General features: G+C 47.3%; 40 non-coding genes and 29 pseudogenes across 40 annotated transcripts; all 69 read left to right on the plus strand.

Annotated features, from left to right (window-relative positions):
* Positions 1-94: 94 nt before the first annotated feature.
* LOC138550738 (5S ribosomal RNA) lies at positions 95-213 on the plus strand. The gene has a single exon (XR_011294486.1). It is a non-coding gene; the product is annotated as a 5S ribosomal RNA (ribosomal RNA).
* A 106-nt stretch (positions 214-319) lies between these two features.
* On the plus strand, positions 320-423 carry LOC138547023 (5S ribosomal RNA; annotated as a pseudogene).
* Positions 424-886: 463 nt separating this feature from the next.
* Positions 887-1,005, plus strand: LOC138549373 (5S ribosomal RNA). Its single transcript, XR_011293155.1, has one exon. It is a non-coding gene; the product is annotated as a 5S ribosomal RNA (ribosomal RNA).
* A 106-nt stretch (positions 1,006-1,111) lies between these two features.
* On the plus strand, positions 1,112-1,230 carry LOC138546166 (5S ribosomal RNA). The gene has a single exon (XR_011290895.1). It is a non-coding gene; the product is annotated as a 5S ribosomal RNA (ribosomal RNA).
* Positions 1,231-1,336: 106 nt separating this feature from the next.
* LOC138545564 (5S ribosomal RNA) lies at positions 1,337-1,445 on the plus strand (annotated as a pseudogene).
* A 106-nt stretch (positions 1,446-1,551) lies between these two features.
* Positions 1,552-1,670, plus strand: LOC138549472 (5S ribosomal RNA). The gene has a single exon (XR_011293255.1). It is a non-coding gene; the product is annotated as a 5S ribosomal RNA (ribosomal RNA).
* Positions 1,671-1,776: 106 nt separating this feature from the next.
* Positions 1,777-1,895, plus strand: LOC138547213 (5S ribosomal RNA). The gene has a single exon (XR_011291061.1). It is a non-coding gene; the product is annotated as a 5S ribosomal RNA (ribosomal RNA).
* A 106-nt stretch (positions 1,896-2,001) lies between these two features.
* LOC138548435 (5S ribosomal RNA) lies at positions 2,002-2,120 on the plus strand. Its single transcript, XR_011292237.1, has one exon. It is a non-coding gene; the product is annotated as a 5S ribosomal RNA (ribosomal RNA).
* Positions 2,121-2,226: 106 nt separating this feature from the next.
* On the plus strand, positions 2,227-2,335 carry LOC138545666 (5S ribosomal RNA; annotated as a pseudogene).
* A 106-nt stretch (positions 2,336-2,441) lies between these two features.
* Positions 2,442-2,550, plus strand: LOC138543801 (5S ribosomal RNA; annotated as a pseudogene).
* A 463-nt stretch (positions 2,551-3,013) lies between these two features.
* LOC138550974 (5S ribosomal RNA) lies at positions 3,014-3,132 on the plus strand. Its single transcript, XR_011294714.1, has one exon. It is a non-coding gene; the product is annotated as a 5S ribosomal RNA (ribosomal RNA).
* Positions 3,133-3,238: 106 nt separating this feature from the next.
* On the plus strand, positions 3,239-3,347 carry LOC138544079 (5S ribosomal RNA; annotated as a pseudogene).
* A 106-nt stretch (positions 3,348-3,453) lies between these two features.
* LOC138548436 (5S ribosomal RNA) lies at positions 3,454-3,572 on the plus strand. Its single transcript, XR_011292238.1, has one exon. It is a non-coding gene; the product is annotated as a 5S ribosomal RNA (ribosomal RNA).
* A 106-nt stretch (positions 3,573-3,678) lies between these two features.
* LOC138544220 (5S ribosomal RNA) lies at positions 3,679-3,787 on the plus strand (annotated as a pseudogene).
* A 106-nt stretch (positions 3,788-3,893) lies between these two features.
* LOC138545718 (5S ribosomal RNA) lies at positions 3,894-4,002 on the plus strand (annotated as a pseudogene).
* A 463-nt stretch (positions 4,003-4,465) lies between these two features.
* Positions 4,466-4,584, plus strand: LOC138540720 (5S ribosomal RNA). Its single transcript, XR_011288757.1, has one exon. It is a non-coding gene; the product is annotated as a 5S ribosomal RNA (ribosomal RNA).
* Positions 4,585-4,690: 106 nt separating this feature from the next.
* Positions 4,691-4,809, plus strand: LOC138546178 (5S ribosomal RNA). Its single transcript, XR_011290897.1, has one exon. It is a non-coding gene; the product is annotated as a 5S ribosomal RNA (ribosomal RNA).
* A 106-nt stretch (positions 4,810-4,915) lies between these two features.
* Positions 4,916-5,034, plus strand: LOC138541714 (5S ribosomal RNA). The gene has a single exon (XR_011289715.1). It is a non-coding gene; the product is annotated as a 5S ribosomal RNA (ribosomal RNA).
* Positions 5,035-5,140: 106 nt separating this feature from the next.
* LOC138544175 (5S ribosomal RNA) lies at positions 5,141-5,249 on the plus strand (annotated as a pseudogene).
* A 106-nt stretch (positions 5,250-5,355) lies between these two features.
* LOC138544270 (5S ribosomal RNA) lies at positions 5,356-5,464 on the plus strand (annotated as a pseudogene).
* Positions 5,465-5,927: 463 nt separating this feature from the next.
* Positions 5,928-6,036, plus strand: LOC138543195 (5S ribosomal RNA; annotated as a pseudogene).
* A 106-nt stretch (positions 6,037-6,142) lies between these two features.
* LOC138536770 (5S ribosomal RNA) lies at positions 6,143-6,261 on the plus strand. The gene has a single exon (XR_011284933.1). It is a non-coding gene; the product is annotated as a 5S ribosomal RNA (ribosomal RNA).
* A 106-nt stretch (positions 6,262-6,367) lies between these two features.
* On the plus strand, positions 6,368-6,476 carry LOC138543025 (5S ribosomal RNA; annotated as a pseudogene).
* A 106-nt stretch (positions 6,477-6,582) lies between these two features.
* Positions 6,583-6,691, plus strand: LOC138544136 (5S ribosomal RNA; annotated as a pseudogene).
* Positions 6,692-7,154: 463 nt separating this feature from the next.
* LOC138549374 (5S ribosomal RNA) lies at positions 7,155-7,273 on the plus strand. Its single transcript, XR_011293156.1, has one exon. It is a non-coding gene; the product is annotated as a 5S ribosomal RNA (ribosomal RNA).
* A 106-nt stretch (positions 7,274-7,379) lies between these two features.
* Positions 7,380-7,498, plus strand: LOC138540532 (5S ribosomal RNA). Its single transcript, XR_011288576.1, has one exon. It is a non-coding gene; the product is annotated as a 5S ribosomal RNA (ribosomal RNA).
* A 106-nt stretch (positions 7,499-7,604) lies between these two features.
* LOC138542258 (5S ribosomal RNA) lies at positions 7,605-7,723 on the plus strand. Its single transcript, XR_011290245.1, has one exon. It is a non-coding gene; the product is annotated as a 5S ribosomal RNA (ribosomal RNA).
* A 106-nt stretch (positions 7,724-7,829) lies between these two features.
* On the plus strand, positions 7,830-7,938 carry LOC138543802 (5S ribosomal RNA; annotated as a pseudogene).
* A 463-nt stretch (positions 7,939-8,401) lies between these two features.
* Positions 8,402-8,520, plus strand: LOC138542148 (5S ribosomal RNA). Its single transcript, XR_011290136.1, has one exon. It is a non-coding gene; the product is annotated as a 5S ribosomal RNA (ribosomal RNA).
* Positions 8,521-8,626: 106 nt separating this feature from the next.
* On the plus strand, positions 8,627-8,735 carry LOC138547103 (5S ribosomal RNA; annotated as a pseudogene).
* Positions 8,736-9,198: 463 nt separating this feature from the next.
* Positions 9,199-9,317, plus strand: LOC138550975 (5S ribosomal RNA). Its single transcript, XR_011294715.1, has one exon. It is a non-coding gene; the product is annotated as a 5S ribosomal RNA (ribosomal RNA).
* A 106-nt stretch (positions 9,318-9,423) lies between these two features.
* LOC138544128 (5S ribosomal RNA) lies at positions 9,424-9,532 on the plus strand (annotated as a pseudogene).
* Positions 9,533-9,638: 106 nt separating this feature from the next.
* Positions 9,639-9,757, plus strand: LOC138548437 (5S ribosomal RNA). The gene has a single exon (XR_011292239.1). It is a non-coding gene; the product is annotated as a 5S ribosomal RNA (ribosomal RNA).
* Positions 9,758-9,863: 106 nt separating this feature from the next.
* Positions 9,864-9,972, plus strand: LOC138544221 (5S ribosomal RNA; annotated as a pseudogene).
* A 106-nt stretch (positions 9,973-10,078) lies between these two features.
* Positions 10,079-10,187, plus strand: LOC138545719 (5S ribosomal RNA; annotated as a pseudogene).
* A 463-nt stretch (positions 10,188-10,650) lies between these two features.
* LOC138540721 (5S ribosomal RNA) lies at positions 10,651-10,769 on the plus strand. Its single transcript, XR_011288758.1, has one exon. It is a non-coding gene; the product is annotated as a 5S ribosomal RNA (ribosomal RNA).
* A 106-nt stretch (positions 10,770-10,875) lies between these two features.
* LOC138537714 (5S ribosomal RNA) lies at positions 10,876-10,994 on the plus strand. Its single transcript, XR_011285841.1, has one exon. It is a non-coding gene; the product is annotated as a 5S ribosomal RNA (ribosomal RNA).
* Positions 10,995-11,100: 106 nt separating this feature from the next.
* LOC138549620 (5S ribosomal RNA) lies at positions 11,101-11,219 on the plus strand. Its single transcript, XR_011293397.1, has one exon. It is a non-coding gene; the product is annotated as a 5S ribosomal RNA (ribosomal RNA).
* A 106-nt stretch (positions 11,220-11,325) lies between these two features.
* On the plus strand, positions 11,326-11,434 carry LOC138544176 (5S ribosomal RNA; annotated as a pseudogene).
* A 106-nt stretch (positions 11,435-11,540) lies between these two features.
* On the plus strand, positions 11,541-11,649 carry LOC138544271 (5S ribosomal RNA; annotated as a pseudogene).
* Positions 11,650-12,112: 463 nt separating this feature from the next.
* LOC138549662 (5S ribosomal RNA) lies at positions 12,113-12,231 on the plus strand. Its single transcript, XR_011293437.1, has one exon. It is a non-coding gene; the product is annotated as a 5S ribosomal RNA (ribosomal RNA).
* A 106-nt stretch (positions 12,232-12,337) lies between these two features.
* On the plus strand, positions 12,338-12,456 carry LOC138551019 (5S ribosomal RNA). The gene has a single exon (XR_011294758.1). It is a non-coding gene; the product is annotated as a 5S ribosomal RNA (ribosomal RNA).
* Positions 12,457-12,562: 106 nt separating this feature from the next.
* LOC138544333 (5S ribosomal RNA) lies at positions 12,563-12,671 on the plus strand (annotated as a pseudogene).
* A 106-nt stretch (positions 12,672-12,777) lies between these two features.
* On the plus strand, positions 12,778-12,886 carry LOC138546763 (5S ribosomal RNA; annotated as a pseudogene).
* Positions 12,887-13,339: 453 nt separating this feature from the next.
* Positions 13,340-13,458, plus strand: LOC138540722 (5S ribosomal RNA). The gene has a single exon (XR_011288759.1). It is a non-coding gene; the product is annotated as a 5S ribosomal RNA (ribosomal RNA).
* A 106-nt stretch (positions 13,459-13,564) lies between these two features.
* Positions 13,565-13,683, plus strand: LOC138546190 (5S ribosomal RNA). The gene has a single exon (XR_011290898.1). It is a non-coding gene; the product is annotated as a 5S ribosomal RNA (ribosomal RNA).
* A 106-nt stretch (positions 13,684-13,789) lies between these two features.
* On the plus strand, positions 13,790-13,908 carry LOC138550739 (5S ribosomal RNA). Its single transcript, XR_011294487.1, has one exon. It is a non-coding gene; the product is annotated as a 5S ribosomal RNA (ribosomal RNA).
* A 106-nt stretch (positions 13,909-14,014) lies between these two features.
* On the plus strand, positions 14,015-14,133 carry LOC138548438 (5S ribosomal RNA). Its single transcript, XR_011292240.1, has one exon. It is a non-coding gene; the product is annotated as a 5S ribosomal RNA (ribosomal RNA).
* A 106-nt stretch (positions 14,134-14,239) lies between these two features.
* Positions 14,240-14,348, plus strand: LOC138544178 (5S ribosomal RNA; annotated as a pseudogene).
* Positions 14,349-14,454: 106 nt separating this feature from the next.
* On the plus strand, positions 14,455-14,563 carry LOC138546833 (5S ribosomal RNA; annotated as a pseudogene).
* A 453-nt stretch (positions 14,564-15,016) lies between these two features.
* On the plus strand, positions 15,017-15,135 carry LOC138537596 (5S ribosomal RNA). The gene has a single exon (XR_011285727.1). It is a non-coding gene; the product is annotated as a 5S ribosomal RNA (ribosomal RNA).
* A 106-nt stretch (positions 15,136-15,241) lies between these two features.
* On the plus strand, positions 15,242-15,360 carry LOC138549457 (5S ribosomal RNA). The gene has a single exon (XR_011293240.1). It is a non-coding gene; the product is annotated as a 5S ribosomal RNA (ribosomal RNA).
* Positions 15,361-15,466: 106 nt separating this feature from the next.
* Positions 15,467-15,585, plus strand: LOC138550740 (5S ribosomal RNA). Its single transcript, XR_011294488.1, has one exon. It is a non-coding gene; the product is annotated as a 5S ribosomal RNA (ribosomal RNA).
* A 106-nt stretch (positions 15,586-15,691) lies between these two features.
* LOC138544826 (5S ribosomal RNA) lies at positions 15,692-15,800 on the plus strand (annotated as a pseudogene).
* Positions 15,801-16,263: 463 nt separating this feature from the next.
* LOC138551252 (5S ribosomal RNA) lies at positions 16,264-16,382 on the plus strand. The gene has a single exon (XR_011294979.1). It is a non-coding gene; the product is annotated as a 5S ribosomal RNA (ribosomal RNA).
* A 99-nt stretch (positions 16,383-16,481) lies between these two features.
* On the plus strand, positions 16,482-16,600 carry LOC138549458 (5S ribosomal RNA). The gene has a single exon (XR_011293241.1). It is a non-coding gene; the product is annotated as a 5S ribosomal RNA (ribosomal RNA).
* A 106-nt stretch (positions 16,601-16,706) lies between these two features.
* On the plus strand, positions 16,707-16,815 carry LOC138545593 (5S ribosomal RNA; annotated as a pseudogene).
* Positions 16,816-16,921: 106 nt separating this feature from the next.
* Positions 16,922-17,040, plus strand: LOC138546202 (5S ribosomal RNA). The gene has a single exon (XR_011290899.1). It is a non-coding gene; the product is annotated as a 5S ribosomal RNA (ribosomal RNA).
* Positions 17,041-17,146: 106 nt separating this feature from the next.
* LOC138542474 (5S ribosomal RNA) lies at positions 17,147-17,265 on the plus strand. The gene has a single exon (XR_011290454.1). It is a non-coding gene; the product is annotated as a 5S ribosomal RNA (ribosomal RNA).
* A 106-nt stretch (positions 17,266-17,371) lies between these two features.
* On the plus strand, positions 17,372-17,480 carry LOC138545464 (5S ribosomal RNA; annotated as a pseudogene).
* A 463-nt stretch (positions 17,481-17,943) lies between these two features.
* On the plus strand, positions 17,944-18,062 carry LOC138547173 (5S ribosomal RNA). The gene has a single exon (XR_011291022.1). It is a non-coding gene; the product is annotated as a 5S ribosomal RNA (ribosomal RNA).
* A 106-nt stretch (positions 18,063-18,168) lies between these two features.
* LOC138549431 (5S ribosomal RNA) lies at positions 18,169-18,287 on the plus strand. Its single transcript, XR_011293214.1, has one exon. It is a non-coding gene; the product is annotated as a 5S ribosomal RNA (ribosomal RNA).
* A 106-nt stretch (positions 18,288-18,393) lies between these two features.
* Positions 18,394-18,512, plus strand: LOC138550741 (5S ribosomal RNA). Its single transcript, XR_011294489.1, has one exon. It is a non-coding gene; the product is annotated as a 5S ribosomal RNA (ribosomal RNA).
* A 106-nt stretch (positions 18,513-18,618) lies between these two features.
* On the plus strand, positions 18,619-18,722 carry LOC138547025 (5S ribosomal RNA; annotated as a pseudogene).
* A 453-nt stretch (positions 18,723-19,175) lies between these two features.
* Positions 19,176-19,294, plus strand: LOC138549375 (5S ribosomal RNA). Its single transcript, XR_011293157.1, has one exon. It is a non-coding gene; the product is annotated as a 5S ribosomal RNA (ribosomal RNA).
* Positions 19,295-19,400: 106 nt separating this feature from the next.
* LOC138546214 (5S ribosomal RNA) lies at positions 19,401-19,519 on the plus strand. The gene has a single exon (XR_011290900.1). It is a non-coding gene; the product is annotated as a 5S ribosomal RNA (ribosomal RNA).
* Positions 19,520-19,625: 106 nt separating this feature from the next.
* Positions 19,626-19,734, plus strand: LOC138545565 (5S ribosomal RNA; annotated as a pseudogene).
* Positions 19,735-19,839: 105 nt separating this feature from the next.
* Positions 19,840-19,958, plus strand: LOC138548439 (5S ribosomal RNA). Its single transcript, XR_011292241.1, has one exon. It is a non-coding gene; the product is annotated as a 5S ribosomal RNA (ribosomal RNA).
* A 106-nt stretch (positions 19,959-20,064) lies between these two features.
* On the plus strand, positions 20,065-20,173 carry LOC138546893 (5S ribosomal RNA; annotated as a pseudogene).
* Positions 20,174-20,223: the final 50 nt, after the last annotated feature.

Raw genomic sequence — 20,223 nt, forward strand, 5'->3', positions numbered from 1 at the left:
AAGTTCAGGAAGTGAGCCATTTCTCAATTGCCTTTCAAAACTGCAAGGTCTAGCCGACTAGATGCTTAAAAGTACAAAACTCACAAGGCCCAGAGCCTACGGCCACACCACACTGAATGCGCCCGATCTCGTCTGATCTCGGAAGCTAAGCAGTGTCGGGCCTCGTTAGTACCTGGATGGGAGACCGCCTGGGAATACCAGGTGCTGTAGGCTTTTTTGTGCTCCAAGTTCAGGAAGTGAGCCATTTCACAATTGCCTTTCAAAACTGCAAGGTCTAGCCGACTAGATGCTTAAAAGTACAAAACTCACTAGGCCCAGAGCCTACGGCCACACCACACTGAATGCGCCCAGGAAGCTAAGCAGGGTCGGGCCTAGTTAGTACCTGGATGGGAGACTGCCTGGGAATACCAGGTGCTGTAGGCTTTTTTGTGCTCCATGATTAGTAATTGCGCAACTTCTCAATTATTTTTCAAATTTGGTATGTTTCCAAAATAATTGTATCCCGTTTTATAGCGGAAATGTTGGACAACATCATGAGGGCTGGAGCTACCTTTTTACATAGAATTAGCATACAGGTAGTGTGTTCATGGGTAATAAATCGACTTTCACATGTAATGCAGTACAGAGAATATTGAGTCCTTCAAGAGGCATGAAAGAAACCCATTATTGTGTTGATTGTTCTCTCCACCTCCCTGCAACAGACACAGGATGGATGAATTAAAGTTATCCTACCAGACATAGGAGTCCTGAATGGGCCCACCAGTCTTATATATCTCGCCTGATCGAGCCTGATCGAGCGATGAGCGTGGTATCATGTTGCAAGTGGCTGCATGGCTTAGCTTACTAAATGCAAATGCATAAGAGTAATATTCTTAGCATTCCTAGAGCCTACGGCCACACCACACTGAATGCACCCGATCTCGTCTGATCTCGGAAGTTAAGCAGTGTCAGGCCTAGTTAGTACCTGGATGGGAGACCGCCTGGGAATACCAGGTGCTGTAGGCTTTTTTGTGCTCCAAGTTCAGGAAGTGAGCCCTTTCTCAATTGCCTTTTAAAACTGCAAGGTCTAGCCGACTAGATGCTTAAAAGTACAAAACTCACTGGGCCCAGAGCCTACGGCCACACCACACTGAATGCGCCTGATCTCGTCTGATCTCAGAAGCTAAGCAGTGTCGGGCCTAGTTAGTACCTGGATGGGAGACCGCCTGGGAATACCAGGTGCTGTAGGCTTTTTTGTACTCCAAGTTCAGGAAGTGAGCCATTTCTCAATTGCCTTTCAAAACTGCAAGGTCTAGCCGACTAGATGCTTAAAAGTACAAAACTCACAAGGCCCAGAGCCTACGGCCACACCACACTGAATGCGTCTGATCTCGGAAGCTAAGCAGTGTCGGGCCTCGTTAGTACCTGGATGGGAGACCGCCTGGGAATAACAGGTGCTGTAGGCTTTTTTGTGCTCCAAGTTCAGGAAGTGAGCCATTTCTCAATTGCCTTTCAAAACTGCAAGGTCTAGCTGACTAGATGCTTAAAAGTACAAAACTCACTAGGCCCAGAGCCTACGGCCACACCACACTGATTGTGCCCGATCTCGTCTGATCTCGGAAGCTAAGCAGTGTTGGGCCTAGTTAGTACCTGGATGGGAGACCACCTGGGAATACCAGGTGCTGTAGGCTTTTTTGTGCTCCAAGTTCAGGAAGTGAGCCATTTCACAATTGCCTTTCAAAACTGCAAGGTCTAGCCGACTAGATGCTTAAAAGTACAAAACTCACAAGGCCCAGAGCCTACGGCCACACCACACTGAATGCACCCGATCTCGTCTGATCTCGGAAGCTAAGCAGTGTCGGGCCTCGTTAGTACCTGGATGGGAGACCGCCTGGGAATACCAGGTGCTGTAGGCTTTTTTGTGCTCCAAGTTCAGGAAGTGAGCCATTTCTCAATTGCCTTTCAAAACTGCAAGGTCTAGCTGACTAGATGCTTAAAAGTACAAAACTCACTAGGCCCAGAGCCTACGGCCACACCACACTGATTGCGCCCGATCTCGTCTGATCTCGGAAGCTAAGCAGTGTCGGGCCTAGTTAGTACCTGGATGGGAGACCACCTGGGAATACCAGGTGCTGTAGGCTTTTTTGTGCTCCAAGTTCAGGAAGTGAGCCATTTCACAATTGCCTTTCAAAACTGCAAGGTCTAGCCGACTAGATGCTTAAAAGTACAAAACTCACAAGGCCCAGAGCCTACGGCCACACCACACTGAATGCGTCTGATCTCGGAAGCTAAGCAGTGTCGGGCCTCGTTAGTACCTGGATGGGAGACTGCCTGGGAATACCAGGTGCTGTAGGCTTTTTTGTGCTCCAAGTTCAGGAAGTGAGCCATTTCACAATTGCCTTTCAAAACTGCAAGGTCTAGCCGACTAGATGCTTAAAAGTACAAAACTCACTAGGCCCAGAGCCTACGGCCACACCACACTGAATGCGCCCGATCTCGGAAGCTAAGCAGGGTCGGGCCTAGTTAGTACCTGGATGGGAGACTGCCTGGGAATACCAGGTGCTGTAGGCTTTTTTGTGCTCCATGATTAGTAATTGCGCAACTTCTCAATTATTTTTCAAATTTGGTATGTTTCCAAAATAATTGTATACCGTTTTATAGCGGAAATGTTGGACAACATCATGAGGGCTGGAGCTACCTTTTTACATAGAATTAGCATACAGGTAGTGTGTTCATGGGTAATAAATCGACTTTCACATGTAATGCAGTACAGAGAATATTGAGTCCTTCAAGAGGCATGAAAGAAAACCATTATTGTGTTGATTGTTCTCTCCACCTCCCTGCAACAGACACAGGATGGATGAATTAAAGTTATCCTACCAGACATAGGAGTCCTGAATGGGCCCACCAGTCTTATATATCTCGCCTGATCGAGCCTGATCGAGCGATGAGCGTGGTATCATGTTGCAAGTGGCTGCATGGCTTAGCTTACTAAATGCAAATGCATAAGAGTAATATTCTTAGCATTCCTAGAGCCTATGGCCACACCACACTGAATGCACCCGATCTCGTCTGATCTCGGAAGTTAAGCAGTGTCAGGCCTAGTTAGTACCTGGATGGGAGACCGCCTGGGAATACCAGGTGCTGTAGGCTTTTTTGTGCTCCAAGTTCAGGAAGTGAGCCCTTTCTCAATTGCCTTTTAAAACTGCAAGGTCTAGCCGACGAGATGCTTAAAAGTACAAAACTCACAAGGCCCAGAGCCTACGGCCACACCACACTGAATGCGCCCAATCTCGGAAGCTAAGCAGTGTCGGGCCTCGTTAGTACCTGGATGGGAGACCACCTGGGAATACCAGGTGCTGTAGGCTTTTTTGTGCTCCAAGTTCAGGAAGTGAGCCATTTCTCAATTGCCTTTCAAAACTGCAAGGTCTAGCTGACTAGATGCTTAAAAGTACAAAACTCACTAGGCCCAGAGCCTACGGCCACACCACACTGATTGCGCCCGATCTCGTCTGATCTCGGAAGCTAAGCAGTGTCGGGCCTAGTTAGTACCTGGATGGGAGACCACCTGGGAATACCAGGTGCTGTAGGCTTTTTTGTGCTCCAAGTTCAGGAAGTGAGCCATTTCACAATTGCCATTCAAAACTGCAAGGTCTAGCCGACTAGATGCTTAAAAGTACAAAACTCACAAGGCCCAGAGCCTACGGCCACACCACACTGAATGCGTCTGATCTCGGAAGCTAAGCAGTGTCGGGCCTCGTTAGTACCTGGATGGGAGACCGCCTGGGAATACCAGGTGCTGTAGGCTTTTTTGTGCTCCAAGTTCAGGAAGTGAGCCATTTCACAATTGCCTTTCAAAACTGCAAGGTCTAGCCGACTAGATGCTTAAAAGTACAAAACTCACTAGGCCCAGAGCCTACGGCCACACCACACTGAATGCGCCCGATCTCGGAAGCTAAGCAGGGTCGTGCCTAGTTAGTACCTGGATGGGAGACTGCCTGGGAATACCAGGTGCTGTAGGCTTTTTTGTGCTCCATGATTAGTAATTGCGCAACTTCTCAATTATTTTTCAAATTTGGTATGTTTCCAAAATAATTGTATCCCGTTTTATAGCGGAAATGTTGGACAACATCATGAGGGCTGGAGCTACCTTTTTACATAGAATTAGCAGACAGGTAGTGTGTTCATGGGTAATAAATCGACTTTCACATGTAATGCAGTACAGAGAATATTGAGTCCTTCAAGAGGCATGAAAGAAAACCATTATTGTGTTGATTGTTCTCTCCACCTCCCTGCAACAGACACAGGATGGATGAATTAAAGTTATCCTACCAGACATAGGAGTCCTGAATGGGCCCACCAGTCTTATATATCTCGCCTGATCGAGCCTGATCGAGCGATGAGCGTGGTATCATGTTGCAAGTGGCTGCATGGCTTAGCTTACTAAATGCAAATGCATAAGAGTAATATTCTTAGCATTCCTAGAGCCTACGGCCACACCACACTGAATGCACCCGATCTCGTCTGATCTCGGAAGTTAAGCAGTGTCAGGCCTAGTTAGTTCCTGGATGGGAGACCGCCTGGGAATACCAGGTGCTGTAGGCTTTTTTGTGCTCCAAGTTCAGGAAGTGAGCCCTTTCTCAATTGCCTTTTAAAACTGCAAGGTCTAGCCGACTAGATGCTTAAAAGTACAAAACTCACTAGGCCCAGAGCCTACGGCCACACCACACTGAATGCGCCTGATCTCGTCTGATCTCAGAAGCTAAGCAGTGTCGGGCCTAGTTAGTACCTGGATGGGAGACCGCCTGGGAATACCAGGTGCTGTAGGCTTTTTTGTACTCCAAGTTCAGGAAGTGAGCCATTTCTCAATTGCCTTTCAAAACTGCAAGGTCTAGCCGACTAGATGCTTAAAAGTACAAAACTCACAAGGCCCAGAGCCTACGGCCACACCACACTGAATGCGCCTGATCTCGTCTGATTTCGGAAGCTAAGCAGTGTCGGGCCTCGTTAGTACCTGGATGGGAGACCACCTGGGAATACCAGGTGCTGTAGGCTTTTTTGTGCTCCAAGTTCAGGAAGTGAGCCATTTCACAATTGCCTTTCAAAACTGTAAGGTCTAGCCGACTAGATGCTTAAAAGTACAAAACTCACAAGGCCCAGAGCCTACGGCCACACCACACTGAATGCGTCTGATCTCGGAAGCTAAGCAGTGTCGGGCCTCGTTAGTACCTGGATGGGAGACCACCTGGGAATACCAGGTGCTGTAGGCTTTTTTGTGCTCCAAGTTCAGGAAGTGAGCCATTTCACAATTGCCTTTCAAAACTGCAAGGTCTAGCCGACTAGATGCTTAAAAGTACAAAACTCACTAGGCCCAGAGCCTACGGCCACACCACACTGAATGCGCCTGATCTCGGAAGCTAAGCAGGGTCGGGCCTAGTTAGTACCTGGATGGGAGACTGCCTGGGAATACCAGGTGCTGTAGGCTTTTTTGTGCTCCATGATTAGTAATTGCGCAACTTCTCAATTATTTTTCAAATTTGGTATGTTTCCAAAATAATTGTATACCGTTTTATAGCGGAAATGTTGGACAACATCATGAGGGCTGGAGCTACCTTTTTACATAGAATTAGCATACAGGTAGTGTGTTCATGGGTAATAAATCGACTTTCACATGTAATGCAGTACAGAGAATATTGAGTCCTTCAAGAGGCATGAAAGAAAACCATTATTGTGTTGATTGTTCTCGCCACCTCCCTGCAACAGACACAGGATGGATGAATTAAAGTTATCCTACCAGACATAGGAGTCCTGAATGGGCCCACCAGTCTTATATATCTCGCCTGATCGAGCCTGATCGAGCGATGAGCGTGGTATCATGTTGCAAGTGGCTGCATGGCTTAGCTTACTAAATGCAAATGCATAAGAGTAATATTCTTAGCATTCCTAGAGCCTATGGCCACACCACACTGAATGCACCTGATCTCGGAAGTTAAGCAGTGTCAGGCCTAGTTAGTACCTGGATGGGAGACCGCCTGGGAATACCAGGTGCTGTAGGCTTTTTTGTGCTCCAAGTTCAGGAAGTGAGCCCTTTCTCAATTGCCTTTTAAAACTGCAAGGTCTAGCCGACTAGATGCTTAAAAGTACAAAACTCACTAGGCCCAGAGCCTACGGCCACACCACACTGAATGCGCCTGATCTCGTCTGATCTTAGAAGCTAAGCAGTGTCGGGCCTAGTTAGTACCTGGATGGGAGACCGCCTGGGAATACCAGGTGCTGTAGGCTTTTTTGTACTCCAAGTTCAGGAAGTGAGCCATTTCACAATTGCCTTTCAAAACTGCAAGGTCTAGCCGACTAGATGCTTAAAAGTACAAAACTCACAAGGCCCAGAGCCTACGGCCACACCACACTGAATGCGCCTGATCTCGGAAGCTAAGCAGTGTAGGGCCTCGTTAGTACCTGGATGGGAGACCGCCTGGGAATACCAGGTGCTGTAGGCTTTTTTGTGCTCCAAGTTCAGGAAGTGAGCCATTTCACAATTGCCTTTCAAAACTGCAAGGTCTAGCCGACTAGATGCTTAAAAGTACAAAACTCACTAGGCCCAGAGCCTACGGCCACACCACACTGAATGCGCCCGATCTCGGAAGCTAAGCAGGGACGGGCCTAGTTAGTACCTGGATGGGAGACTGCCTGGGAATACCAGGTGCTGTAGGCTTTTTTGTGCTCCATGATTAGTAATTGCGCAACTTCTCAATTATTTTTCAAATTTGGTATGTTTCCAAAATAATTGTATCCCGTTTTATAGCGGAAATGTTGGACAACATCATGAGGGCTGGAGCTACCTTTTTACATAGAATTAGCATACAGGTAGTGTGTTCATGGGTAATAAATCGACTTTCACATGTAATGCAGTACAGAGAATATTGAGTCCTTCAAGAGGCATGAAAGAAAACCATTATTGTGTTGATTGTTCTCTCCACCTCCCTGCAACAGACACAGGATGGATGAATTAAAGTTATCCTACCAGACATAGGAGTCCTGAATGGGCCCACCAGTCTTATATATCTCGCCTGATCGAGCCTGATCGAGCAATGAGCGTGGTATCATGTTGCAAGTGGCTGCATGGCTTAGCTTACTAAATGCAAATGCATAAGAGTAATATTCTTAGCATTCCTAGAGCCTACGGCCACACCACACTGAATGCACCCGATCTCGTCTGATCTCGGAAGTTAAGCAGTGTCAGGCCTAGTTAGTACCTGGATGGGAGACCGCCTGGGAATACCAGGTGCTGTAGGCTTTTTTGTGCTCCAAGTTCAGGAAGTGAGCCCTTTCTCAATTGCCTTTTAAAACTGCAAGGTCTAGCCGACTAGATGCTTAAAAGTACAAAACTCACAAGGCCCAGAGCCTACGGCCACACCACACTGAATGCGCCCGATCTCGTCTGATCTCGGAAGCTAAGCAGTGTCGGGCCTCGTTAGTACCTGGATGGGAGACCGCCTCGGAATACCAGGTGCTGTAGGCTTTTTTGTGCTCCAAGTTCAGGAAGTGAGCCATTTCTCAATTGCCTTTCAAAACTGCAAGGTCTAGCTGACTAGATGCTTAAAAGTACAAAACTCACTAGGCCCAGAGACTACGGACACACCACACTGATTGCGCCCGATCTCGTCTGATCTCGGCAGCTAAGCAGTGTCGGGCCTAGTTAGTACCTGGATGGGAGACCACCTGGGAATACCAGGTGCTGTAGGCTTTTTTGTGCTCCAAGTTCAGGAAGTGAGCCATTTCACAATTGCCTTTCAAAACTGCAAGGTCTAGCCGACTAGATGCTTAAAAGTACAAAACTCACTAGGCCCAGAGCCTACGGCCACACCACACTGAATGCGCCCGATCTCGGAAGCTAAGCAGGGTCGGGCCTAGTTAGTACCTGGATGGGAGACTGCCTGGGAATACCAGGTGCTGTAGGCTTTTTTGTGCTCCATGATTAGTAATTGCACAACTTCTCAATTATTTTTCAAATTTGGTATGTTTCCAAAATAATTGTATCCCGTTTTATAGCGGAAATGTTGGACAACATCATGAGGGCTGGAGCTACCTTTTTACATAGAATTAGCATACAGGTAGTGTGTTCATGGGTAATAAATCGACTTTCACATGTAATGCAGTACAGAGAATATTGAGTCCTTCAAGAGGCATGAAAGAAACCCATTATTGTGTTGATTGTTCTCTCCACCTCCCTGCAACAGACACATGATGGATGAATTAAAGTTATCCTACCAGACATAGGAGTCCTGAATGGGCCCACCAGTCTTATATATCTCGCCTGATCGAGCCTGATCGAGCGATGAGCGTGGTATCATGTTGCAAGTGGCTGCATGGCTTAGCTTACTAAATGCAAATGCATAAGAGTAATATTCTTAGCATTCCTAGAGCCTACGGCCACACCACACTGAATGCACCCGATCTTGTCTGATCTCAGAAGTTAAGCAGTGTCAGGCCTAGTTAGTACCTGGATGGGAGACCACCTGGGAATACCAGGTGCTGTAGGCTTTTTTGTACTCCAAGTTCAGGAAGTGAGCCATTTCACAATTGCCTTTCAAAACTGCAAGGTCTAGCCGACTAGATGCTTAAAAGTACAAAACTCACAAGGCCCAGAACCTACGGCCACACCACACTGAATGCGTCTGATCTCGGAAGCTAAGCAGGGTCGGGCCTCGTTAGTACCTGGATGGGAGACTGCCTGGGAATACCAGGTGCTGTAGGCTTTTTTGTGCTCCATGATTAGTAATTGCGCAACTTCTCAATTATTTTTCAAATTTGGTATGTTTCCAAAATAATTGTATACCGTTTTATAGCGGAAATGTTGGACAACATCATGAGGGCTGGAGCTACCTTTTTACATAGAATTAGCATACAGGTAGTGTGTTCATGGGTAATAAATCGACTTTCACATGTAATGCAGTACAGAGAATATTGAGTCCTTCAAGAGGCATGAAAGAAAACCATTATTGTGTTGATTGTTCTCTCCACCTCCCTGCAACAGACACAGGATGGATGAATTAAAGTTATCCTACCAGACATAGGAGTCCTGAATGGGCCCACCAGTCTTATATATCTCGCCTGATCGAGCCTGATCGAGCGATGAGCGTGGTATCATGTTGCAAGTGGCTGCATGGCTTAGCTTACTAAATGCAAATGCATAAGAGTAATATTCTTAGCATTCCTAGAGCCTATGGCCACACCACACTGAATGCACCCGATCTCGTCTGATCTCGGAAGTTAAGCAGTGTCAGGCCTAGTTAGTACCTGGATGGGAGACCGCCTGGGAATACCAGGTGCTGTAGGCTTTTTTGTGCTCCAAGTTCAGGAAGTGAGCCCTTTCTCAATTGCCTTTTAAAACTGCAAGGTCTAGCCGACTAGATGCTTAAAAGTACAAAACTCACAAGGCCCAGAGCCTACGGCCACACCACACTGAATGCGCCCAATCTCGGAAGCTAAGCAGTGTCGGGCCTCGTTAGTACCTGGATGGGAGACCGCCTGGGAATACCAGGTGCTGTAGGCTTTTTTGTGCTCCAAGTTCAGGAAGTGAGCCATTTCTCAATTGCCTTTCAAAACTGCAAGGTCTAGCTGACTAGATGCTTAAAAGTACAAAACTCACTAGGCCCAGAGCCTACGGCCACACCACACTGATTGCGCCCGATCTCGTCTGATCTCGGAAGCTAAGCAGTGTCGGGCCTAGTTAGTACCTGGATGGGAGACCACCTGGGAATACCAGGTGCTGTAGGCTTTTTTGTGCTCCAAGTTCAGGAAGTGAGCCATTTCACAATTGCCATTCAAAACTGCAAGGTCTAGCCGACTAGATGCTTAAAAGTACAAAACTCACAAGGCCCAGAGCCTACGGCCACACCACACTGAATGCGTCTGATCTCGGAAGCTAAGCAGTGTCGGGCCTCGTTAGTACCTGGATGGGAGACCGCCTGGGAATACCAGGTGCTGTAGGCTTTTTTGTGCTCCAAGTTCAGGAAGTGAGCCATTTCACAATTGCCTTTCAAAACTGCAAGGTCTAGCCGACTAGATGCTTAAAAGTACAAAACTCACTAGGCCCAGAGCCTACGGCCACACCACACTGAATGCGCCCGATCTCGGAAGCTAAGCAGGGTCGTGCCTAGTTAGTACCTGGATGGGAGACTGCCTGGGAATACCAGGTGCTGTAGGCTTTTTTGTGCTCCATGATTAGTAATTGCGCAACTTCTCAATTATTTTTCAAATTTGGTATGTTTCCAAAATAATTGTATCCCGTTTTATAGCGGAAATGTTGGACAACATCATGAGGGCTGGAGCTACCTTTTTACATAGAATTAGCAGACAGGTAGTGTGTTCATGGGTAATAAATCGACTTTCACATGTAATGCAGTACAGAGAATATTGAGTCCTTCAAGAGGCATGAAAGAAAACCATTATTGTGTTGATTGTTCTCTCCACCTCCCTGCAACAGACACAGGATGGATGAATTAAAGTTATCCTACCAGACATAGGAGTCCTGAATGGGCCCACCAGTCTTATATATCTCGCCTGATCGAGCCTGATCGAGCGATGAGCGTGGTATCATGTTGCAAGTGGCTGCATGGCTTAGCTTACTAAATGCAAATGCATAAGAGTAATATTCTTAGCATTCCTAGAGCCTACGGCCACACCACACTGAATGCACCCGATCTCGTCTGATCTCGGAAGTTAAGCAGTGTCAGGCCTAGTTAGTTCCTGGATGGGAGACCGCCTGGGAATACCAGGTGCTGTAGGCTTTTTTGTGCTCCAAGTTCAGGAAGTGAGCCCTTTCTCAATTGCCTTTTAAAACTGCAAGGTCTAGCCGACTAGATGCTTAAAAGTACAAAACTCACTAGGCCCAGAGCCTACGGCCACACCACACTGAATGCGCCTGATCTCGTCTGATCTCAGAAGCTAAGCAGTGTCAGGCCTAGTTAGTACCTGGATGGGAGACCGCCTGGGAATACCAGGTGCTGTAGGCTTTTTTGTACTCCAAGTTCAGGAAGTGAGCCATTTCTCAATTGCCTTTCAAAACTGCAAGGTCTAGCCGACTAGATGCTTAAAAGTACAAAACTCACACGGCCAAGAGCCTACGGCCACACCACACTGAATGCGCCCGATCTCGTCTGATCTCGGAAGCTAAGCAGTGTCGGGCCTCGTTAGTACCTGGATGGGAGACCACCTGGGAATACCAGGTGCTGTAGGCTTTTTTGTGCTCCAAGTTCAGGAAGTGAGCCATTTCACAATTGCCTTTCAAAACTGTAAGGTCTAGCCGACTAGATGCTTAAAAGTACAAAACTCACAAGGCCCAGAGCCTACGGCCACACCACACTGAATGCGTCTGATCTCGGAAGCTAAGCAGTGTCGGGCCTCGTTAGTACCTGGATGGGAGACCACCTGGGAATACCAGGTGCTGTAGGCTTTTTTGTGCTCCAAGTTCAGGAAGTGAGCCATTTCACAATTGCCTTTCAAAACTGCAAGGTCTAGCCGACTAGATGCTTAAAAGTACAAAACTCACTAGGCCCAGAGCCTACGGCCACACCACACTGAATGCGCCTGATCTCGGAAGCTAAGCAGGGTCGGGCCTAGTTAGTACCTGGATGGGAGACTGCCTGGGAATACCAGGTGCTGTAGGCTTTTTTGTGCTCCATGATTAGTAATTGCGCAACTTCTCAATTATTTTTCAAATTTGGTATGTTTCCAAAATAATTGTATACCGTTTTATAGCGGAAATGTTGGACAACATCATGAGGGCTGGAGCTACCTTTTTACATAGAATTAGCATACAGGTAGTGTGTTCATGGGTAATAAATCGACTTTCACATGTAATGCAGTACAGAGAATATTGAGTCCTTCAAGAGGCATGAAAGAAAACCATTATTGTGTTGATTGTTCTCGCCACCTCCCTGCAACAGACACAGGATGGATGAATTAAAGTTATCCTACCAGACATAGGAGTCCTGAATGGGCCCACCAGTCTTATATATCTCGCCTGATCGAGCCTGATCGAGCGATGAGCGTGGTATCATGTTGCAAGTGGCTGCATGGCTTAGCTTACTAAATGCAAATGCATAAGAGTAATATTCTTAGCATTCCTAGAGCCTATGGCCACACCACACTGAATGCACCCGATCTCGTCTGATCTCGGAAGTTAAGCAGTGTCAGGCCTAGTTAGTACCAGGATGGGAGACCGCCTGGGAATACCAGGTGCTGTAGGCTTTTTTGTGCTCCAAGTTCAGGAAGTGAGCCATTTCTCAATTGCCTTTCAAAACTGCAAGGTCTAGCTGACTAGATGCTTAAAAGTAAAAAACTCACTAGGCCCAGAGCCTACGGCCACACCACACTGATTGCGCCCGATCTCGTCTGATCTCGGAAGCTAAGCAGTGTCGGGCCTAGTTAGTACCTGGATGGGAGACCACCTAGGAATACCAGGTGCTGTAGGCTTTTTTGTGCTCCAAGTTCAGGAAGTGAGCCATTTCACAATTGCCTTTCAAAACTGTAAGGTCTAGCCGACTAGATGCTTAAAAGTACAAAACTCACAAGGCCCAGAGCCTACGGCCACACCACACTGAATGCGTCTGATCTCGGAAGCTAAGCAGTGTCGGGCCTCGTTAGTACCTAGATGGGAGACCACCTGGGAATACCAGGTGCTGTAGGCTTTTTTGTGCTCCAAGTTCAGGAAGTGAGCCATTTCACAATTGCCTTTCAAAACTGCAAGGTCTAGCCGACTAGATGCTTAAAAGTACAAAACTCACTAGGCCCAGAGCCTACGGCCACACCACACTGAATGCGCCTGATCTCGGAAGCTAAGCAGGGTCGGGCCTAGTTAGTACCTGGATGGGAGACTGCCTGGGAATACCAGATGCTGTAGGCTTTTTTGTGCTCCTTGATTAGTAATTGCGCAACTTCTCAATTATTTTTCAAATTTGGTATGTTTCCAAAATAATTGTATACCGTTTTATAGCGGAAATGTTGGACAACATCATGAGGGCTGGAGCTACCTTTTTACATAGAATTAGCATACAGGTAGTGTGTTCATGGGTAATAAATCGACTTTCACATGTAATGCTGTACAGAGAATATTGAGTCCTTCAAGAGGCATGAAAGAAAACCATTATTGTGTTGATTGTTCTCGCCACCTCCCTGCAACAGACACAGGATGGATGAATTAAAGTTATCCTACCAGACATAGGAGTCCTGAATGGGCCCACCAGTCTTATATATCTCGCCTGATCGAGCGATGAGCGTGGTATCATGTTGCAAGTGGCTGCATGGCTTAGCTTACTAAATGCAAATGCATAAGAGTAATATTCTTAGCATTCCTAGAGCCTACGGCCACACCACACTGAATGCACCCGATCTCGTCTGATCTCGGAAGTTAAGCAGTGTCAGGCCTAGTTAGTTCCTGGATGGGAGACCGCCTGGGAATACCAGGTGCTGTAGGCTTTTTTGTGCTCCAAGTTCAGGAAGTGAGCCCTTTCTCAATTGCCTTTTAAAACTGCAAGGTCTAGCCGACTAGATGCTTAAAAGTACAAAACTCACTAGGCCCAGAGCCTACGGCCACACCACACTGAATGCGCCTGATCTCGTCTGATCTCAGAAGCTAAGCAGTGTCGGGCCTAGTTAGTACCTGGATGGGAGACCGCCTGGGAATACCAGGTGCTGTAGGCTTTTTTGTACTCCAAGTTCAAGAAGTGAGCCATTTCTCAATTGCCTTTCAAAACTGCAAGGTCTAGCCGACTAGATGCTTAAAAGTACAAAACTCACAAGGCCCAGAGCCTACGGCCACACCACACTGAATGCGCCCGATCTCGTCTGATCTCGGAAGCTAAGCAGTGTCGGGCCTCGTTAGTACCTGGATGGGAGACCGCCTGGGAATACCAGGTGCTGTAGGCTTTTTTGTGCTCCAAGTTCAGGAAGTGAGCCATTTCTCAATTGCCTTTCAAAACTGCAAGGTCTAGCTGACTAGATGCTTAAAAGTACAAAACTCACTAGGCCCAGAGCCTACGGCCACACCACACTGATTGCGCCCGATCTCGTCTGATCTCGGAAGCTAAGCAGTGTCGGGCCTAGTTAGTACCTGGATGGGAGACCACCTGGGAATACCAGGTGCTGTAGGCTTTTTTGTGCTCCAAGTTCAGGAAGTGAGCCATTTCACAATTGCCTTTCAAAACTGTAAGGTCTAGCCGACTAGATGCGTAAAAGTACAAAACTCACAAGGCCCAGAGCCTACGGCCACACCACACTGAATGCGTCTGATCTCGGAAGCTAAGCAGTGTCGGGCCTCGTTAGTACCTGGATGGGAGACCACCTGGGAATACCAGGTGCTGTAGGCTTTTTTGTGCTCCAAGTTCAGGAAGTGAGCCATTTCACAATTGCCTTTCAAAACTGCAAGGTCTAGCCGACTAGATGCTTAAAAGTACAAAACTCACTAGGCCCAGAGCCTATGGCCACACCACACTGAATGCGCCTGATCTCGGAAGCTAAGCAGGGTCGGGCCTAGTTAGTACCTGGATGGGAGACTGCCTGCGAATACCAGGTGCTGTAGGCTTTTTTGTGCTCCATGATTAGTAATTGCGCAACTTCTCAATTATTTTTCAAATTTGGTATGTTTCCAAAATAATTGTATACCGTTTTATAGCGGAAATGTTGGACAACATCATGAGGGCTGGAGCTACCTTTTTACATAGAATTAGCATACAGGTAGTGTGTTCATGGGTAATAAATCGACTTTCACATGTAATGCAGTACAGAGAATATTGAGTCCTTCAAGAGGCATGAAAGAAAACCATTATTATGTTGATTGTTCTCGCCACCTCCCTGCAACAGACACAGGATGGATGAATTAAAGTTATCCTACCAGACATAGGAGTCCTGAATGGGCCCACCAGTCTTATATATCTCGCCTGATCGAGCGATGAGCGTGGTATCATGTTGAAAGTGGCTGCATGGCTTAGCTTACTAAATGCAAATGCATAAGAGTAATATTCTTAGCATTCCTAGAGCCTACGGCCACACCACACTGAATGCACCCGATCTCGTCTGATCTCGGAAGTTAAGCAGTGTCAGGCCTAGTTAGTACCTGGATGGGAGACTGCCTGGGAATACCAGGTGCTGTAGGCTTTTTTGTGCTCCAAGTTCAGGAAGTGAGCCCTTTCTCAATTGCCTTTTAAAACTGCAAGGTCTAGCCGACTAGATGCTTAAAAGTACAAAACTCACTAGGCCCAGAGCCTATGGCCACACCACACTGAATGCGCCTGATCTCGTCTGATCTCAGAAGCTAAGCAGTGTCGGGCCTAGTTAGTACCTGGATGGGAGACCGCCTGGGAATACCAGGTGCTGTAGGCTTTTTTGTACTCCAAGTTCAGGAAGTGAGCCATTTCTCAATTGCCTTTCAAAACTGCAAGGTCTAGCCGACTAGATGCTTAAAAGTACAAAACTCACAAGGCCCAGAGCCTACGGCCACACCACACTGAATGCGCCCGATCTCGTCTGATCTCGGAAGCTAAGCAGTGTCGGGCCTCGTTAGTACCTGGATGGGAGACCGCCTGGGAATACCAGGTGCTGTAGGCTTTTTTGTGCTCCAAGTTCAGGAAGTGAGCCATTTCACAATTGCCTCTCAAAACTGCAAGGTCTAGCCGACTAGATGCTTAAAAGTACAAAACTCACTAGGCCCAGAGCCTACGGCCACACCACACTGAATGCGCCAGATCTCGGAAGCTAAGCAGGGTCGGGCCTAGTTAGTACCTGGATGGGAGACTGCCTGGGAATACCAGGTGCTGTAGGCTTTTTTGTGCTCCATGATTAGTAATTGCGCAACTTCTCAATTATTTTTCAAATTTGGTATGTTTCCAAAATAATTGTATCCCGTTTTATAGCGGAAATGTTGGACAACATCATGAGGGCTGGAGCTACCTTTTTACATAGAATTAGCATACAGGTAGTGTGTTCATGGGTAATAAATCGACTTTCACATGTAATGCAGTACAGAGAATATTGAGTCCTTCAAGAGGCATGAAAGAAACCCATTATTGTGTTGATTGTTCTCTCCACCTCCCTGCAACAGACACAGGATGGATGAATTAAAGTTATCCTACCAGACATAGGAGTCCTGAATGGGCCCACCAGTCTTATATATCTCGCCTGATCGAGCCTGATCGAGCGATGAGTGTGGTATCATGTTGCAAGTGGCTGCATGGCTTAGCTTACTAAATGCAAATGCATAAGAGTAATATTCTTAGCATTCCTAGAGCCTACGGCCACACCACACTGAATGCACCCGATCTCATCTGATCTCGGAAGTTAAGCAGTGTTAGGCCTAGTTAGTACCTGGATGGGAGACCGCCTGGGAATACCAGGTGCTGTAGGCTTTTTTGTGCTCCAAGTTCAGGAAGTGAGCCCTTTCTCAATTGCCTTTCAAAACTGCAAGGTCTAGCCGACTAGATGCTTAAAAGTACAAAACTCCCAGAGCCTATGGCCACACCACACTGAATGCGCCTGATCTCGTCTGATCTCAGAAGCTAAGCAGTGTCGGGCCTAGTTAGTACCTGGATGGGAGACCGCCTGGGAATACCAGGTGCTGTAGGCTTTTTTGTGCTCCAAGTTCAGGAAGTGAGCCATTTCACAATTGCCTTTCAAAACTGTAAGGTCTAGCCGACTAGATGCTTAAAAGTACAAAACTCACAAGGCCCAGAGCCTACGGCCACACCACACTGAATGCGTCTGATCTCGGAAGCTAAGCAGTGTCGGGCCTCGTTAGTACCTGGATGGGAGACCACCTGAGAATACCAGGTGCTGTAGGCTTTTTTGTGCTCCAAGTTCAGGAAGTGAGCCATTTCACAATTGCCTTTCAAAACTGCAAGGTCTAGCCGACTAGATGCTTAAAAGTACAAAACTCACTAGGCCCAGAGCCTACGGCCACACCACACTGAATGCGCCTGATCTCGTCTGATCTCAGAAGCTAAGCAGTGTCGGGCCTAGTTAGTACCTGGATGGGAGACCGCCTGGGAATACCAGGTGCTGTAGGCTTTTTTGTACTCCAAGTTCAGGAAGTGAGCCATTACTCAATTGCCTTTCAAAACTGCAAGGTCTAGCCGACTAGATGCTTAAAAGTACAAAACTCACAAGGCCCAGAGCCTACGGCCACACCACACTGAATGCACCCAATCTCGTCTGATCTCGGAAGCTAAGCAGTGTCGTGCCTCGTTAGTACCTGGATGGGAGACCGCCTGGGAATACCAGGTGCTGTAGGCTTTTTTGTGCTCCAAGTTCAGGAAGTGAGCCATTTCACAATTGCCTTTCAAAACTGCAAGGTCTAGCCGACTAGATGCTTAAAAGTACAAAACTCACTAGGCCCAGAGCCTACGGCCACACCACACTGAATGCGCCCGATCTCGGGAGCTAAGCAGGGTTGGGCCTAGTTAGTACCTGGATGGGACACTGCCTGGGAATACCAGGTGCTGTAGGCTTTTTTGTGCTCCATGATTAGTAATTGCGCAACTTCTCAATTATTTTTCAAATTTGGTATGTTTCCAAAATAATTGTATCCCGTTTTATAGCGGAAATGTTGGACAACATCATGAGGGCTGGAGCTACCTTTTTACATAGAATTAGCATACAGGTAGTGTGTTCATGGGTAATAAATCGACTTTCACATGTAATGCAGTACAGAGAATATTGAGTCCTTCAAGAGGCATGAAAGAAAACCATTATTGTGTTGATTGTTCTCTCCACCTCCCTGCAACAGACACAGGATGGATGAATTAAAGTTATCCTACCAGACATAGGAGTCCTGAATGGGCCCACCAGTCTTATATATCTCGCCTGATCGAGCCTGATCGAGCGATGAGCGTGGTATCATGTTGCAAGTGGCTGCATGGCTTAGCTTACTAAATGCAAATGCATAAGAGTAATATTCTTAGCATTCCTAGAGCCTACGGCCACACCACACTGAATGCACCCGATCTCGTCTGATCTCGGAAGTTAAGCAGTGTTAGGCCTAGTTAGTACCTGGATGGGAGACCGCCTGGGAATACCAGGTGCTGTAGGCTTTTTTGTGCTCCAAGTTCAGGAAGTGAGCCCTTTCTCAATTGCCTTTCAAAACTGCAAGGTCTAGCCGACTAGATGCTTAAAAGTACAAAACTCACTAGGCCCAGAGCCTACGGCCACACCGCACTGAATGCGCCTGATCTCGTTTGATCTCAGAAGCTAAGCAGTGTCGGGCCTAGTTAGTACCTGGATGGGAGACCGCCTGGGAATACCAGGTGCTGTAGGCTTTTTTGTACTCCAAGTTCAGGAAGTGAGCCATTTCTCAATTGCCTTTCAAAACTGCAAGGTCTAGCCGACTAGATGCTTAAAAGTACAAAACTCACAAGGCCCAGAGCCTACGGCCACACCACACTGAATGCGCCCGATCTCGTCTGATCTCGGAAGCTAAGCAGTGTCGGGCCTCGTTAGTACCTGGATGGGAGACCGCCTGGGAATACCAGGTGCTGTAGGCTTTTTTGTGCTCCAAGTTCAGGAAGTGAGCCATTTCACAATTGCCTTTCAAAACTGCAAGGTCTAGCCGACTAGATGCTTAAAAGTACAAAACTCACTAGGCCCAGAGCCTACGGCCACACCACACTGAATGCGCCCAGGAAGCTAAGCAGGGTCGGGCCTAGTTAGTACCTGGATGGGAGACTGCCTGGGAATACCAGGTGCTGTAGGCTTTTTTGTGCTCCATGATTAGTAATTGCGCAACTTCTCAATTATTTTTCAAATTTGGTATGTTTCCAAAATAATTGTATCCCGTTTTATAGCGGAAATGTTGGACAACATCATGAGGGCTGGAGCTACCTTTTTACATAGAATTAGCATACAGGTAGTGTGTTCATGGGTAATAAATCGACTTTCACATGTAATGCAGTACAGAGAATATTGAGTCCTTCAAGAGGCATGAAAGAAACCCATTATTGTGTTGATTGTTCTCTCCACCTCCCTGCAACAGACACAGGATGGATGAATTAAAGTTATCCTACCAGACATAGGAGTCCTGAATGGGCCCACCAGTCTTATATATCTCGCCTGATCGAGCGATGAGCGTGGTATCATGTTGCAAGTGGCTGCATGGCTTAGCTTACTAAATGCAAATGCATAAGAGTAATATTCTTAGCATTCCTAGAGCCTACGGCCACACCACACTGAATGCACCCGATCTCGTCTGATCTCGGAAGTTAAGCAGTGTCAGGCCTAGTTAGTACCTGGATGGGAGACCGCCTGGGAATACCAGGTGCTGTAGGCTTTTTTGTGCTCCAAGTTCAGGAAGTGAGCCCTTTCTCAATTGCCTTTTAAAACTGCAAGGTCTAGCCGACTAGATGCTTAAAAGTACAAAACTCACTGGGCCCAGAGCCTACGGCCACACCACACTGAATGCGCCTGATCTCGTCTGATCTCAGAAGCTAAGCAGTGTCGGGCCTAGTTAGTACCTGGATGGGAGACCGCCTGGGAATACCAGGTGCTGTAGGCTTTTTTGTACTCCAAGTTCAGGAAGTGAGCCATTTCTCAATTGCCTTTCAAAACTGCAAGGTCTAGCCGACTAGATGCTTAAAAGTACAAAACTCACAAGGCCCAGAGCCTACGGCCACACCACACTGAATGCGTCTGATCTCGGAAGCTAAGCAGTGTCGGGCCTCGTTAGTACCTGGATGGGAGACCGCCTGGGAATAACAGGTGCTGTAGGCTTTTTTGTGCTCCAAGTTCAGGAAGTGAGCCATTTCTCAATTGCCTTTAAAACTGCAAGGTCTAGCTGACTAGATGCTTAAAAGTACAAAACTCACTAGGCCCAGAGCCTACGGCCACACCACACTGATTGCGCCCGATCTCGTCTGATCTCGGAAGCTAAGCAGTGTCGGGCCTAGTTAGTACCTGGATGGGAGACCACCTGGGAATACCAGGTGCTGTAGGCTTTTTTGTGCTCCAAGTTCAGGAAGTGAGCCATTTCACAATTGCCTTTCAAAACTGCAAGGTCTAGCCGACTAGATGCTTAAAAGTACAAAACTCACAAGGCCCAGAGCCTACGGCCACACCACACTGAATGCGTCTGATCTAGGAAGCTAAGCAGTGTCGGGCCTCGTTAGTACCTGGATGGGAGACCGCCTGGGAATACCAGGTGCTGTAGGCTTTTTTGTGCTCCAAGTTCAGGAAGTGAGCCATTTCACAATTGCCTTTCAA

This window comes from Ambystoma mexicanum, unplaced genomic scaffold, assembly GCF_040938575.1.
Source record: "Ambystoma mexicanum isolate Mex_15411 unplaced genomic scaffold, UKY_AmexF1_1 Mex_scaf10, whole genome shotgun sequence".
Lineage (NCBI taxonomy): Eukaryota > Metazoa > Chordata > Amphibia > Caudata > Ambystomatidae > Ambystoma > Ambystoma mexicanum.